Here is a 16301-nt window from a genome sequence, read left to right as displayed (position 1 = left end):
GCACTGATAATGGAAGAGAATACATTAACTCTAACATGCAACAATTCTTTAAACAAAAAGGACTTATACATCAGACTTCTTGCCCTAATACACCCCAACAAAATGGAGTGGCAGAACGAAAAAATAGCACACTCCTTGAGATGAGCCGTGCCATGATGCTTGAATCCCATGTTCCTACTCATCTTTGGCCTGAACCCATCGCCACCGCCAACTACCTTACTAATAGACTTCCCACAAAGAGTCTTCAACACCACACACCCCTAGCCACCCTCCAAACCCATTTTTCTGTACCCTCTTCACACACTCTACATCCTCGTATATTCGGGTGCACAGTCTTTGTTCATTGTCCGGCTCGGGTATGAAACAAACTTGAACCACGCGCAGTCAAATGTGTTCTTATTGGATATGGTAGGAATCAGAAAGGTTATAGGTGTTATGAGCCCTTAACTAGAAAAGTCTATACCACTTTGGATTGCGAGTTTATCGAGAATGAATACTACTACCGCCATCTTCGATGTCAGGGGGAGAAGCAAAATGACGATCTCAGATGGTTAGTTACTCCGTGGTTGTCCAACCTAGACCCAAAAGATCAAGTAGACAATGCTACAGAGTCACCTCACCAAGATGTTTTGTCAACTCCTCTGACACTGCCAATCCTGTCTGATCATCAGGTGAGTCACACAAATCTTGATAATATTGCTCCAGAAGACACTAACAATGAAAATGTGATTGTTGATACTTTGAGTGAAGAAATTGTCACAGATACAGCTGAAATAGGGAATCATAACAGTCAAAATGTTGATAGTGAACCATATGTTTTACCCCCTCGTTCCACTCGAGGAGTTCCTCCAAGGAGATATGATCCTGAGTATGAAGCAAAACGTTCGAGGTATCCCATTGAGAAGTCTGACACAAGAAATTTGTCGCAGAGTGCCTTAGCATTTAAGGCAACCCTAGATGCAACCAAAAGTCCAACCATAGTCGAAGAAGCCCTAATGTCTGCACATTGGAGAAAGGCGATGGAGGAAGAGATTAACGCTCTTAACAAGAATGGCACATGGGAAAAATGCATCTTACCGAATGAAAAGAAAGTCGTCGGATGTAGATGGGTATTCAAGATCAAGTACAAGTCAGATGGCACGATTGAAAGATACAAAGCTCGACTGGTGGCGAAAGGATACACTCAGACGTATGGAGTTGATTATTCAGAAACCTTCTCTCCAGTTGCTAAGCATGATACAATTCGAGTTCTGTTCAGCATTGCAGCATTCTTAGACTGGCTCCTTCATCAATTTGATGTAAAAAATGCATTTCTGCATGGAGAGTGTTATAGGGTCAAATAAATAAACCCGTAATTTATTTTGTCAAACCCTAACCACCCAACTCGGTTCAATAACTTCTTAAAATAACTACCCACTACTCATCATAACCTACCACTCACCCATTATACCCATGATTCCCACATTAATTCACCATTCAACCTCCATTCTACCATTATAAATACATGTCGCGTACATCATTTGCACCGGACTAAGCTTTTATATTGCTATCGTTACACCACAATAAATATTCACCCTTCTACGTACAATCTATACTTAACCAAATATTCCTTCAATTGATCTGAACTCATCCTACAATCCGTTAATCTTGTATTCATTCATTATCATATATTCATTACTTTCTGTCTCCCGATCTGACTTGAGCGTCGGAAGGGTTTTCCGGGAAATCACCCCCCGGACAATTTAACGTTGTATTGCAGGATTTGAGATCTCATCAACGGAAGGATCATAAGCACTTTCAGCATACTGACAGTTACCCTAAAATTACACCTTATATCCAGGTATTTAAATGTCTTTTGCAATTCCTCGTTTCATTACCGAAACAGTTTGGCGCCGTCTGTAGGGATTTCAAACATAAAAGTCATGTCTCCCCTCAAAAACACAGTGCTTGAACTTTCGTAAGCCTTCGATTTATGTATCAGTACGTGGCTTGCTTAGACCAAATTCTCTAATTTTCATTGCGTGAAAATATTAAAAAAGGTGCGTTGGAATAATAAAATGGATCAAATTGTCAACTATGGCAGTAAACAATCTTCCATCTCTCTTATTTAAAAATAACAAAATCAAATATGTGAAGTGGTCACCTGTCCAACATTTTAATTCTTTGCTCTTCGATTAACCAGAGCAATATGATGACGTCTTTCTCCAATCTTCAAAACTTAACCACCATTATTTCACTGATTCTCAATCAGTATGGGAGTGGTTTCCTTATATTTGTTCATCATTCTTCATTGCTGAATTCTGAAGTCAGTTTCTGCGGCTGCTATGGAGTATTTGAAAAATAAATTGTCATCTAATTGTGTGGGATTTTTTTTTATATATTAAAAGGCGGTTAGAGTATTATTAAACCCTAATTAAACCTGATTTCACCTTCTAATCAGAAATGGAAGAGTGGGGATCATGGGTTAATGGGGGGTTGTGATTTAACTCCTATATTAAATTTATGATGTCGTTGTCGACTTGGGTCGCCATTGTAACTCGCTGAAAAGCTCTCTGTTAGGACTAATTTCTAGCTTAATTAGGAACCTCAAAAGAAATCACTGATACCTTTGCTAAATTTGGTTCTTAATTAGCCATAGTTATGAATGGAAAATTAAAGCGTCTTTTGTGAATTGTTATATCCAGTCCATTTGCGAGACATCATCTTTTCCGAGAGATCAATTCCTATGAAATATTAATCTTTAACAGATGTTATTTCCGCAAAAAAAATCAATCCAAATGTTGAATTTCGGTTTGATGCACCTTGAGATTAGATTCGTAGAACGTTTTCAAACCAACTTCAACTGCCTAAAAAATTTAGTCCCGATGTTGAAGTTCTCCGCACATTCTAAAGGATTAGATGACCCATAGAACGTTTCCAAACTAGCTTCAACTAAGTGGTTTCGGTCTAAAGGACCATCATCTTATCTTTACTGTGTCGTATGTGAATATTTCCTGAATTTTTCTTGACACCCATTATTTTTGAGGATTCGGAAATTATTTGTTAATGATGAAGATTTGATTTGAAGATCATTTTTCTATGAGGAAAAGAAGGTTCCCACTCGTGTGTGACCGTCTAATTATGTGATATATTTAATGCAGCTCTTCAATTTCACCATTTTTTGTCAACTCCATCTATGTGACCGTCTAATTAATAAGCTATATATCATCAGCTTTATCAAAATGCCACTTTTTTCTTGCTTGAAAATTTGTAGTTCTCAATTACTACAAAATGAGAATAGAGATTGTATTGCTGAGAAATGAGACACAGTATAAAAATTAGAATAGAGTGATGAATTACTATCTTATATATTGGGATAAATTGAAAGCTGAATTATTCTTGGACCAACACACTTAACGAGAATTATTATATTTATTACTTCTCAAATTGAGAATTTTTGGGTCAAATTATTCCAAATGTTTGTTTCTATTCGTGGATGTAAAAGTCCGATCTTATTGCTTTTATTCATCTAATATTAAAGGTCGGTTTGATGCAACTTTAAAAGGGTTTAATGACCCGTAGAATATTTTCAAACCAACTTCAAGAAGGAAAACGACCAAGTATTAAAAAGTCGGACCCTCAAATTGTACTAGCCAAATTGAACCCGGAAAATGGCCGAGTTATCTTTTGGTTAACCGTGACATCGAGGATTCGGATGCAATGAGTCATTCTGTACCATCGAATAGTCGGATTCTCTTGTCTAAGGTTATTATACAAGTTTTGTCTTTTGCCGTATCATCAATTTGTCCGAAATATTAAAAACTCAGACCCCCCCAAGGGCCTCCAATAATTTCGCAAAATTGTCTGAGTATTGAGAGTAGCTGAGTTATGCTATGATCGAATCATCGGAGACCCAGTTGAGTAATTTTCATGATGTATTATCATAAAGTCGGACCCAAGTTTGGTTTGATTCACCTTCCAATGGGTTATTAAATCCGTAGAACATTTCCAAACTAGCTGCAACCAAGTGCTTTCCGTCGAAAAAATTACTCCAAATATTGCCCAATTCAATGTATTAGCTGAATCCGAATATGATCTAACAGTGGTTCAAACTATTTACATCGGATCCCCGGAAAACTACCTACATTCAATATAATGGTTGGATCCGGGTATGATCTGACAGTGGTTCGAACCATCCACCCATGAGAGAATAATCTCAGGTGACTCGATACATGGAGCAAAATCATCACCATTTCCTTCTAATGAAATGCTACATAAAGGATACAAATCTTAACTAGTATTGCCAAGTGAAGGATATATTGTATTAATCCGATGATGATCATACGGTCATTCTTACATTTATTCATCGACGTATATCGGGTGTTTTGTATTTGTTGTATTCATGGGTCGATATGGAAAGTGATCAAGTATGATACTGACACATATTAAAAGAATTATTTATTATTTATGCATGGAAATTCAATACTTCACCATTATTATTCTTAATATATTGGGTCTTACTTATAGGTGGTTTTCAATAATGAATGTATAAAGTCAACTGAGCTTTCACCAGGTTTAAAAGTCATCTTATTATTATTATTATTATTATTATTATTGAAGTCCCAACACGTGGGCGTTCTTTATCATATTATGGAATCTTCTAAGCTTTCACCTAGTTTGAAAGTCATATTATTATTGAAGTCCCAAAATGATTGATTTTGGGCGATATTTTCAAAGTATTTATCTTAATTATCAAACTTTCACCTAGTTTGAAGTGAAATCCTTGCGAGTGTCACCTAGCTTGGTAACTCGGACTCTTATTAAGCCCCAAAATGAGTGATTTTGGGCGTTATTTGTCAATGTGTTTCATAGCGAGTATCACTTAGCTTGATAACTCGATCACTTATTAAGCGGACCTATGTCCGATCAGTATATTCATCAATGTTTTCGAAGGATTCACCTAGTATGATTCCTTATCTAAGTCCCGGATGATTGACACCCGATCAAAATATTCATCAATTCTTTCGAAGGATTCACCTAGTATGATTCCTTATCTAAGTCCCAGGTGATTGAGGGCTGGGCAATGGGACCTATGTCCGATCCAAATATTCCTTAAATGCAGACTGATGTCTGATCCGAATATTCATCAATGCTTTCGAAGGATTCATCTAGTATGATTCCTTATCTAAGTCACAGGTGTTTGACTGCCAAGCCATATCGTCATATCAAGCTCAAATGTCGAATCATCATATCAGGCTCAAATGCTGAATCATCATATCAGGCTCTAAAGTCGAATCATCAAAAGTGGCCCAAAGGCCAAATATTTATAATTCATGGGGCTTCCACCATCATGGGCCCATCGAGGCAAGAATTCGAAGTTTACCTTATTCGGACCTTATTGCATGGTTTCTTCCGAATATTTATTTGATCTGCATCACAGGTATGATTTTTTCCGCATAAAGACTGATACCCTCGCTACATTAAATTCCCTCATCTATCGCTCTTCATGCGTGGGGCTAATGTTATGGGGTCAAATAAATAAACCCATAATTTATTTAGTCAAACCCTAACCACCCAACTTGGTTCAATAACTTCTTAAAATAACTACCCACTACTCATCATAACCTACCACTCACCCATCATACCCATGATTCCCACATTAATTCACCATCCAACCTCCATTCTACCATTATAAATATATGTCGTGTACATCATTTGCACCGGACTAAAATTTTATATTGCTATCGTTACACCACAATAAATATTCACCCTCCTACGTACAATCTATACTGAACCAAATATTCCTTCAATTGATCTGAACTCATCCTACAATCCGTTAATCTTGTATTCATTCATTATCATATATTCATTACTTTCTGTCTCCCGATCTAACTTGAGCGTCGGAGGGGTTTTTCGGGAAATCACCCCCCGGACAATTTAACGTTGTATTGCAGGATTTGAGGTCTCATCAAGGAAAGGATCATAAGCACTTTCAACATACTGACAGTCACCCTCGATTACACCTTATATCCAGGTATTTAAATGTCTTTTGCAATTCCTCGTTTCATTACCGAAACAGAGAGCTACAGGAGGAAGTGTACATGGAAACCCCACCAGGGTTTACATCAGGATTCTCAGAGAATGAGGGGTGCAGATTGAGGAAGGCTTTGTATGGGTTGAAACAATCCCCTAGAGCGTGGTTTGGAAGATTTACCTCTGCAATGAAGAAATTTGGCTACAGGCAAAGCAATTCAGATCACACCTTGTTTCTTAAGCGAAGAGGAGGCAGAACAACATGCTTGATATTTATGTCGATGACATGATCATTACTGGGGATGATAGAGACGAAATTGCAAATCTGAAGGGAAAGATATTTCAAGAATTTGAGATGAAAGACCTGGGTAGGCTAAAGTACTTTCTAGGGATTGAAGTTCTTAGATCAAACAAAGGAATTTTCATATCCTAAAGGAAGTATGTTTTAGACCTGTTAACTGAAACAGGGGTGCGGGACTGCAAGCCCATCGAGACACCAATGATGATGAACCATGGACTACAGATGATTGAAGGAGGGAAATTAGCTGATCGGATGCAGTATCAACGCATGGTAGGGAAACTAATCTACTTAGCTCACACAAGGCTTGATATTGCATATGCAGTAGGAGTAGTCAGCCGATTCATGCACAGACCACAGGTTCAGCATATGGACGCAGTTCATCGAATTCTCAGGTACCTCAAAGGATGTCCTGGAAAGGGGATTTTATATCAGAAGAATGGTCATCTTAATCTTGTGGCTTATACATATGCAGACTGGGCAGGTGATAGAGATGATAGAAAGTCAACTTCAGGCTACTTTACTCTGGTGGGAGGAAATCTAGTCACCTGGAGAAGCAAGAAACAAAAGATGGTTGCTATGTCTAGTGCAGAAGCTGAGTTCAGGGGTGTAGCAAAGGAAATCACAGAAGTCCTGTGGCTGAGAAAGTTGCTAACTGAACTGGGATTCCCTCCTAAAAAGAGTTGCGAGCTATACTGTGATAATCAAGCGGCTATCAACATTTCAGAAAACCCAGTCCAACATGATCGCACAAAACATGTAGAAGTCGACAGGCATTTCATAAAGGAGAAATTAGAGGCCCAAGTAATCAAGCTTCCTCATGTAAAGTCAAAAGATCAGCTAGCAAACATCCTTACGAAAGCAGTTGGAACTCAGTTCTTTGAAGAAGTTTTATGCAAGTTGGGTGTTGGTGATCCTACGACCCAACTTGAGGGGGAGTGTTAGACTATGTATTTCAGTTACTTGTATTCATATGGCGGTTTACTAGTATAGCAGTTAGTGTGGCAATATGGCTGTTATTTAGGAGCAGTTTTTTTACAGTTACTTTAGGACTCCTGTATATATGTTATGACCATTACAGATGAAATATAACACAGAAATTACGATAAACAAAATCTCGGTGTTAAACCGGAAATCAGTGTTCATTTGTGGATTGCTGGGTCTCTCGGGGACAATTCAATGATTCTCAAGTTTTTAGAATAATATGGTCTGGGTGATTAAGGGTCTGCGTATCTTGGTTATTTAATTAATTAATCTTCTGCTGTAGACTTATTTTAATGTTATGTACTGTAGGTACCAGCCTCCATTGCCTGCTGATCAAGTGAAAGCATCATATGATTATGATTATGATGGAGGTATTGTTCGTCTAGCATGCTTTGATAGTCTTTTACAGAATCACTAATTTTTATTTTAAGATATATTGCCTTCAATTTTAATTTTGTAAGTTCTTGAGTTAACTAGTTTCTCTTATTTTTTATTATAATTGAGAATTGTTTTAGTTGGAGTGATTAGCTTTATCTCCGCTACATTTTGGTTTCAATCCTCATCTACCCCTCTGCTCCCCTCCCATCCCCTTCAGCTTCCCCTGTAATAAAATAGTGCTGATCTGTTCTAACTATAATTTCGGTCAAGACTTCCTTACATTCGGTCGAAGCTACATTGAAATGTGAGCACTATTCATAATTCCTAAATGAATAGTGTTTTTTGCACTTCAGCATCTCCCTCTTCCTTCCATATGTCCCTGATGGAGGGATCAGATTGTCCTAAACTCCTTCCACCTTCCCTACCCTCTCATTTCTTTGTCCTTTACCATTGTTCTTCTCTTTCCTTTTTCCCTGATCTTTCTTAACCTGCCATTTCCCTCGCCATTTTTCCTTGCACAATAAATTAGGCATATAGGTTGGCTATGTTTTGAACAAGGACCAAACTATATGCACACGTATGTTTTGAGGTTTCGAAATTTCAGCAATTAAGGCTGAAGTGTAGGTGATATTGTAAAATGTTTTTTTTGTGATTTTTGTGGGTTTTGTAATAAGAAGAACTAAGAAAAGAAAAGATATGTTGAATTGAACAACTTGAAAATGGCTGATCCAAGGATTAATTTGATACAGATTCACCACAAATTAAAACCAAGGGCTCCTAAGAACACATTCAAACTTTAAGCCAAAAGAATGAAAAGCATAGGAACTTCAACTTACTAAAACCAATCCAAGTTAAAGTAAATTGCAAAGAGAGAACAAAGGGATTTGCTCAAGGGTTGTTTTGTATTCAGAATGTAAAAATCAGGTTGTTTATTACAAGAGTTCATACATCCTATTTATACTAAAGCATTCAGCAATGAGTACAAACTTTGAAAATGACAGTACAACCAAAATGGCAATAAAATGCAACAGCTAGTAAAAGAACAAGGAGATTTTTGCTGATTTTTTTTTTGTTGTCTCTAACAGCTAGTTTTGTTGTCTCCAACAGCTAGTTTTTCTTTGGGATTTGAAAATCAGCTCTTCTATCTTCTTGGGATTATTTGTGGCTGATTTGTGAGAGATATTATCATAAAAATCCCACTCAATCTTCAAAACATATGGCTGTGGTAAATCAGCTGGTTTTGAAGAATGCAACGGCTCAATTTGGAGAATCTGATTGCTTGTTTTGATCCATGCGTTTTAATTTTGTAAAGAACGTCCCATGAGCAAAATAAATATTAGACTCAATAAAATAAAAATTACAACTCGACTAACTAAACATGAGACATGATTAAGCTTGATCCTAAACCTGGCTTAATCATCTCTAAGACTTTGTTTCATTATAAAAATGAAAATACAAAATAAAAATTAAAGAAGAAGATTTAGTTCATGATTACAAAATTAAAAGACTTAACATTTGAACCTTGAATTTGAGCATCTTCCATATGATGAATCATGGTATTGATTCGTGTTAGTTCATCAGAACCAGATGTAGGTGATCCTACATCATTTATGGTGATTGTCTGTTTTAGTTATCAAATGTTATTTTTGTTTATTTAGTTTCAATATTCTGGAACACCAACTGTGATGGTGAAGGTTGAAGTTGGATTCTTTTAAATGAGACCAAATTTTAGGCGAAGAAAGTATAGTTTGCTTCATTTTCATCTAAAGTTCATTTCTTTCACATATTTTTTATGTGTTCATGATATGATGTTCTTATTTGATTTCCCAGTTTATGTATTGCATTATTGTTTTTTTATTAGCATGAATTTCCAACAATTTCTGGATTGTGTTCGTCCCAATATTGGGATTGTCTTGCCTGGAGCAGATTTTTGGAAAGCAGTTCACGCACAAATCTGAATATTTTAATTGTCATTCATTGATAGATATATTGATTTGCTATGTTAAGATTTGATTATGTTGTAGTATGTAAAATTGGATTAATCATATACTTCTATGTAGTCTTAGAACAACTTTTGAGATGTGCTTGCATATTGCGTGTTCGTATACTTGATTTTTGATTATTCATTTTGACTTTTTATAGTATTGATTGCTTGTGATTTCCAACTCTGTATTGTAGTGACAAAGCAATCTCATTGTTAATGATTTTCTTTTATTTCATATTTTCATTACATTGCTTATTATTATTGCTCATCATGATCTTGTAGCCTTATGAAAAGTGATGCGTGATTTCAAGAATTAGTGGGGGTATGCTTGTTCATATTGAATTAAATAGATCTTGTGGATTGACATTAGATTAATGAATATGGAGATTTAAGAGTTGTTAAGAAAGGTTTGTTAATGATAAATATGGGTCAATGTGATGATGAGAACCTAATATAGTTTTAGTGGAAGAATTCTAATTACTTAATTGTGATTAGTTTATTGTTCTTGGATGTGTTCGTAGCCTTTTCGGATATTGTTGATGGGTTAAAAAGGTTGCGCTTGATTTTTATCGAGTTATCTGATGATGGTTCAATTGAGGGCTTGATTCAATTGAGGGTTAAAAAGGTAGCCTTTTCGGATATTGTACTACCAACATGATCTGGTTTCTTTTTGAACTGCTATCATTTGCATTTTGGCACACCTATTATTTGGATATTGTACTTGTAGAGTTGTACCTATGTTTAGCATGCCTGTATATTTAGTACTTGGCACTAGGCATATGAAGTATATAGTTTAAACTTCCAGCTTGGTGTTTTTCTGCCACTACTGCTTGTATTATCCCAGTCTCTGATAGAAAAGAAGTTCTGAAGGGAAGTGTTGTACAAATTTAACCTAATGAACCTGCAGTTCTTGTTATCTTCCCTTTAGCATAGAGTTGTCAGCTTGGTCTGGTTGGTTGTGGGGTCTTTATGGGTTAGGCCATACACTTATACCTGGTTTAGCTCATGATGAGCAGGTATATTTATGCCTGTTGAATCAGGTGTGTGTTGCTTCATGTTCAAGTCTGTTGGTTTCCTGTTCAGCTCAATTTTGATTAGCTTTAATTTTATACTTTCTGCATCTAGTCTTGCCAAACCATACCCCTTTGTCTCATCTACTTTGTTCGACAATTGATCGTTTTATTATACCATTTCCACAATGGATCAATGCTTGATTGCCTAAAATAAAATGCCCAGGTACATGCTTCATTCATCTGGGGAGGTTTGTTTCACTGTTTGTCTTTATTGAAACTTGTATATTTTCAGCAATATTAGTATTTTTTTTTCATGAGATTTCATGATGATTGTTGGCAAGTTCATCCTGTAGCTACTGAATTATCTATATACTTTATTTTCTTCATTTGGGGATTTGCAGGTTTTATGAAGGGGCTATTGAACACTTTGATCATTCTACCGGAAAGCATAAGGTGATTGAAAGTCAATTGCACCCACATTATTTTTGTTAAGTTGTTTTAAACTGTTCTGAGTAGTTAATTTCTTTTGCTTGTAGGTTGTTTATACTGACAGTGATGTGGAGTTTCTCAAGCTCGAGAGGCAGAAGTGGAAACAGATCCTAGAAGATCCCGTGCCTGATGAGGTAATGTCTATGGATCTGATTGGTTTGTGGGGTAAATTCTCAATTTTTTTTGGTTGAAATAATTAGAAATTTCTGATTTGTGCTGGTTCATCTTCCTCTCAGAAGCTTTCAAGAGGTGGTGAAAGTCCTGATGAAGCCACTGAAATGTAAGTTTTACAAGCTTTTTTGATCGGAGTGCTGTGTAATGTTATTAGGTGATAGAGACATCAATTGTTTGATGATTGGTCGCATGGACTACATTGTCAATACTTGAAAATGAGGGTACTCTAGCTTCTTCTGTAGAAATTTGCCCTTTGGAGCCTCTATTATTGCTTTGGAAATTATTCTTCCTGATGTTGTAATTGTTTTGATACTCTTTTAAGCCAGCAGGCATTGTGATAATGTCCTCCTTAACAGATCTCTTGACTTTATATCTTGTTATTTGCTTATGTAATGCCTGTTTTAGCCGTGTCAATCCATATCCGTTGCTTATAATGTTTGTTCTTTCAGAATTGATGGCAATAACTCGACTTGCATATGGAATTTTCTGGTAGGTTTTCAATGTTGCTGGTTGATCTGAACAGCACTTCTGCTGCCCGAATGTTGTTGTTGGCTTGCATTCTACACAGCAACAGCAGTTCATTAGCAGATACATCACACAGGTAAATTTCAAAAATCTTATGGTTTCAAGCAAAATGTAGAGATACAGAGCCCAGTTGTTGAGGAGAAAGCAAGTAATGGAGATTGAATCCCCCAGAAGCCATAGATACTGGACTCGATCTGTTTATTCGGATAAGTGTGCAGTCTCCACGTTTTTCTATTAGAACTCAAAATCCAGTAAAGGCTGCATACTAATTTGAGATAATTCGTATTGCTACTTCAGATGTACTGTGTCCATTGTATAGTTTTCAATTTACAAAAATAAAATTAAATAAAAATTGACTCAACTTCAATTTCTCTAGATTTTTCGAATTTTACTCAAATGTCATTGCTCACAAATCACTATATTTCTTCATATTTTCCTCAAACAATGCTAATTCTTTATTTTTGGATCTTCTTTTTCAAAAAATTTTAGGGCTCTTTTCACTGATAAATTTCGCTTAATTTTCCAACTCCTTTTGATTATAACCATTGATTGTTCATTATTTCTTTTCTTTTAAGTGATACATAGGTAGGGGTGTAAGTAATTTGGTGAAAAATCGAACACCGAACTAAGCCAAATCGAATAAGTAATTTGGTTTAATTATATTTTAAATTTATTTTTGTTTGGACTGAATTTTAATTATAATTCGGTGTTTGGTTTGGACTTGGTCTAGGGTCCAACAAAACCAAAAAAACGAATTATATCTTCCATTTGAATTTTTGCCCTTATTTTTAAGATTTTTGTTAAAAGTTTTTACTTGTTCAAATTAAAAACCCTAAGATTATTAATATCCATTTAGGAGCTTTAAAAAGAATAAGTTTGAAACAATACATGCAAATTTGATTTTCGGTGAAAAATATACCAATCAGTGCAATTCGGTCTAATTGGTTCAATTTAGATTAGTATTTTAAAATTCAATTCGGTTCAATTTGGATTATAAATATTATGATTTGAATTTGAAGGATCCCTCTATAGATAAGCATGTGTTGTCTTGTTATTCTTAGCTTGTATCACTGTTGTCAAATTAAATGTTATTATTATTGTGAAACTGCGTGCTTTATGCTACTAAGTTTATATTGAGTATCATATTATTTCTTTTCTTTTAAGAGATACAAAAATTGTTAACTTGCAACAATGCGACAGCCATATTTCACCATACTAAATATCTATTTCCAGATATAAGCTTTTCAAAATCACAACTTTAATACTTCCTCTTATTCAGCTTATATGTCCCATTTTCTTTTATGATGAAGTCACTTTAATTGTTCTATTTTTATTTTTAGTATGGGTTTTTGGCTTTTATGCTCTTAGTACCTTTATCTTATTTTCAATTATACCCTCCGTTACCCATACTAATTTTCCTCGCTTACATTAAAAAACCCATAATATCACTCTCTTTCCTACCCTTAGGGTCCCACTTTTGACTCTTCTTAAAATCTGTAAAAAGTCAAATGGGACTCCTAAGGTGAATAGAAGGATGTATTTATTAATAATAATTCTACAATACATTATTTTGCAATCTGCACTACTAATAATGTGTTTTTTTCTCACAAAAACTTCATCTAACATAAAATTTATGTCATCATACATCCAATACAAACTACAACAACGTAAACACGCCTACTTATTAATGAAAACATTAATCTATAAATGTTAAATGCTATTAGATCAAAGGTAACAAGTAGCTAATTTACAAAGTATTATAGCATTTACAATTACATTTGAATTGGTTGGTTTCTTAAACAATCTAGCTACACTTTATGGATGAACATATAAAGCTTTCAATACGTTTTTATGCCTTATTTTAATATTGTTGTCTACTACTACCTATACATTTTCAACCCTTGTATTTTTCACATATTTGACATTCTAATATTTTTATTCGTATTATTGTTAATAAAAGTGCATACACTAACATTTAAAAATTCAATAGGGTAACTTGGGAGACCGCGTGCGTAGCACGCGGCCTCACAACTAGTTAATATTAAATAACCGAAGGGAGCAAAGTTTAAGGCCAAACCCGGACTATTCTCCCCAAGAAGAAAAATTACATAAATCTATAAAAATAGTTTATTTCAGCAAAATTTTAATGCATGGATAAAAATTTTCGTTTCAACAAAATTTCTGCGACGAGAAACGAGAACTATAGGATGTGTTCTCCTGAATTTATCACATATATTGTAGTAAATACTAGGTGTGGCAGCAAAAGCTCCACCAAATAATATTTTTAAAGGCATGTTTAGTTTAAGTGTAAATAATTAAAGAGAGAATAAAAGTTTAAATTAAAAAAATAAATGTAGTTAAATTAAAAATTAATAGAATTTAATTGTTGGATAGATGAAAGAATTAGTTGCAAAGTAATAAAAAGGAAAAAAATCGTTAGTTTACTTAATTTGGATATAAATATTACCATAAGAAAAGGTGGGGAAATACTTTTCCTCCAAATAAAGTAAATCATCTTTCTTTATTCTTATTTAGTTTTTTTAGTTTACTTTTATTTTACTTCTTTTACAACTATCTCAATTAATTCATATGAATTCTTACTTACTTTTATTTCATTAATCTGACTTTTTTTATGTCGTTAAATATTTATATTCAATCATGTATACCTTAACTATAAAAATGTTGGACAAACTCCAAAAATAAAATTATAAAAAGATACATAAACACATAATAGAAATGTATATATATCAAAGAAATTATGTGTTTTAAGATTAAGTCGGACCCATTATTACATAAGAATTAAGATGTCACCTCGACTCATCCAACGAATTGGATCCCATTTTGAGCTCTTATCCGGACTGTTTTTTAAAGGGTTTTATAAGGGTCGAGTTGAAAATGGATCAAGAAACGGGTTATAAAAGGGATTGATAAGGTTCGGAAATGCACATTTGTAAATGGGATAATTGATGGAATATTTAATTATTATAAATGACGATACCAATGAAAATATTAACGTTTATACAATATAATAATTATAAATGATAATTTAATTATTATAAATTGATCGATAAGGATTATATAATTTTTATTGTAATAAAATAGGTTTATAATATTTTATAAATCTGGTTTTCAAATTCCGATCCATATAAAGCCCACATTAAACTTTAAAGATCTTTAACTTAAAATAACAATCACTAAACCAGGACAAGATATCTTGAATTCTAATTAGCATAAAGAATTCAGTTTTATGTAGTGAAAAAATATTGAAAAATTTATTTAAAATAATTCTAATTTTTACTAATCTTCCTAAAATAATCCAAATTTTTTAATAAGCATGAATAATTCCTATAATAGGGATATTCGGTAAGAATACACCAAGATAATCTCTTAGCTATACAACAAGTCATTTTGCATTAAAAAACATTAAAAAAATAAATAAATACAAAATTCAATGTTAAAAAAATTAAAAATTAAAAAAAAATCGTAAGTTTATTTTTTAATTTAACTTTAAATTTTTGACGTTTTAAATTTTTAATTTTATGTTTCCTTCTTTAGCAATTAATCTACAAAAACTGAACACAAACTATAATATTCCTTGATATAATTGACCCTAAAATTTGGATTATCATAATTATTCAAAAATATTACTAAATCATAAGCAAATCCATTTGGAGGCATTAGCAAAAGAGGAAAACAACAAATTGATATTAGGAACATGCACAATACACATGTACAGAAACCTCCAACCCCAACCATTTGCACTTAAAATACTTCCATCTTAAGGAAATATTATGACTGTTGTTGACTTCTTGTCCTTTCTAGAAGTAATTGATAAAATTTATATTTTATGAGAAAGTAAAAGCTAAGACATATGTGAATGTGATTAAAAGTTAAAAGTATTACTAAAACCTAATGACAAAGTATAAGTCATGATCAAAACAAATATGGAGAAAACTTGATTGAAAGGAATAAAAAGAAAATAGATCAAATTTCCTGCATAGAGGATATTAACATGTTTGATTTTAAGTGTTATTTATAGCTGTTTGAAATATTTTATCATATATTTTTATTATATTTTATGATGCGTATTTAAACATATTAAGACTTAAAAATTACTTTAAAATTGTGTAAAAAGTGTATAAGTAGAAAAAAAAATCAAAAGAGTATATGTATTACTTGTCTTATATTTGCCACCTCATATGGGTAAACGATATAGTCTTTTGAACTTAGTTACATCTATTCACCATGTAGTTAACCTGTATGAGATGAGAATTTAAATTTATTAATTAATAATTAAATTTATTTTTAACTTTTAATAAGTAATTAGTGAATAATAAATACATATAATATTTATATCTTCAATACTATTTTATTTTATCCTTATTGAAACATGTTGATGTGGCATTTCTATTCTAGTTTTTTGATGATTAATCTTGGTCATCTC

The 16301-nt window shown here is 33.7% G+C and overlaps 1 long non-coding RNA gene across 2 annotated transcripts; it reads left to right on the top strand.

Moving 5' to 3' along the window:
- Nucleotides 1–10315: 10315 nt before the first annotated feature.
- On the top strand, nucleotides 10316–12208 carry LOC130817901 (uncharacterized). 2 transcript variants are annotated; one of them, XR_009043890.1, is made up of 4 exons: nucleotides 10316–11122; nucleotides 11206–11292; nucleotides 11395–11438; nucleotides 11826–12208. It is a non-coding gene; the product is annotated as an uncharacterized LOC130817901 (long non-coding RNA). The 2 variants fall into 2 exon arrangements; XR_009043891.1 differs by having other exon boundaries at nucleotides 11782–12208.
- The last annotated feature ends 4093 nt before the right edge of the window (nucleotides 12209–16301 follow it).

Source organism: Amaranthus tricolor, chromosome 7, assembly GCF_026212465.1.
Source record: "Amaranthus tricolor cultivar Red isolate AtriRed21 chromosome 7, ASM2621246v1, whole genome shotgun sequence".
Taxonomy (NCBI): domain Eukaryota; kingdom Viridiplantae; phylum Streptophyta; class Magnoliopsida; order Caryophyllales; family Amaranthaceae; genus Amaranthus; species Amaranthus tricolor.
This window is presented reverse-complemented; position numbering and strand designations above follow the sequence as displayed.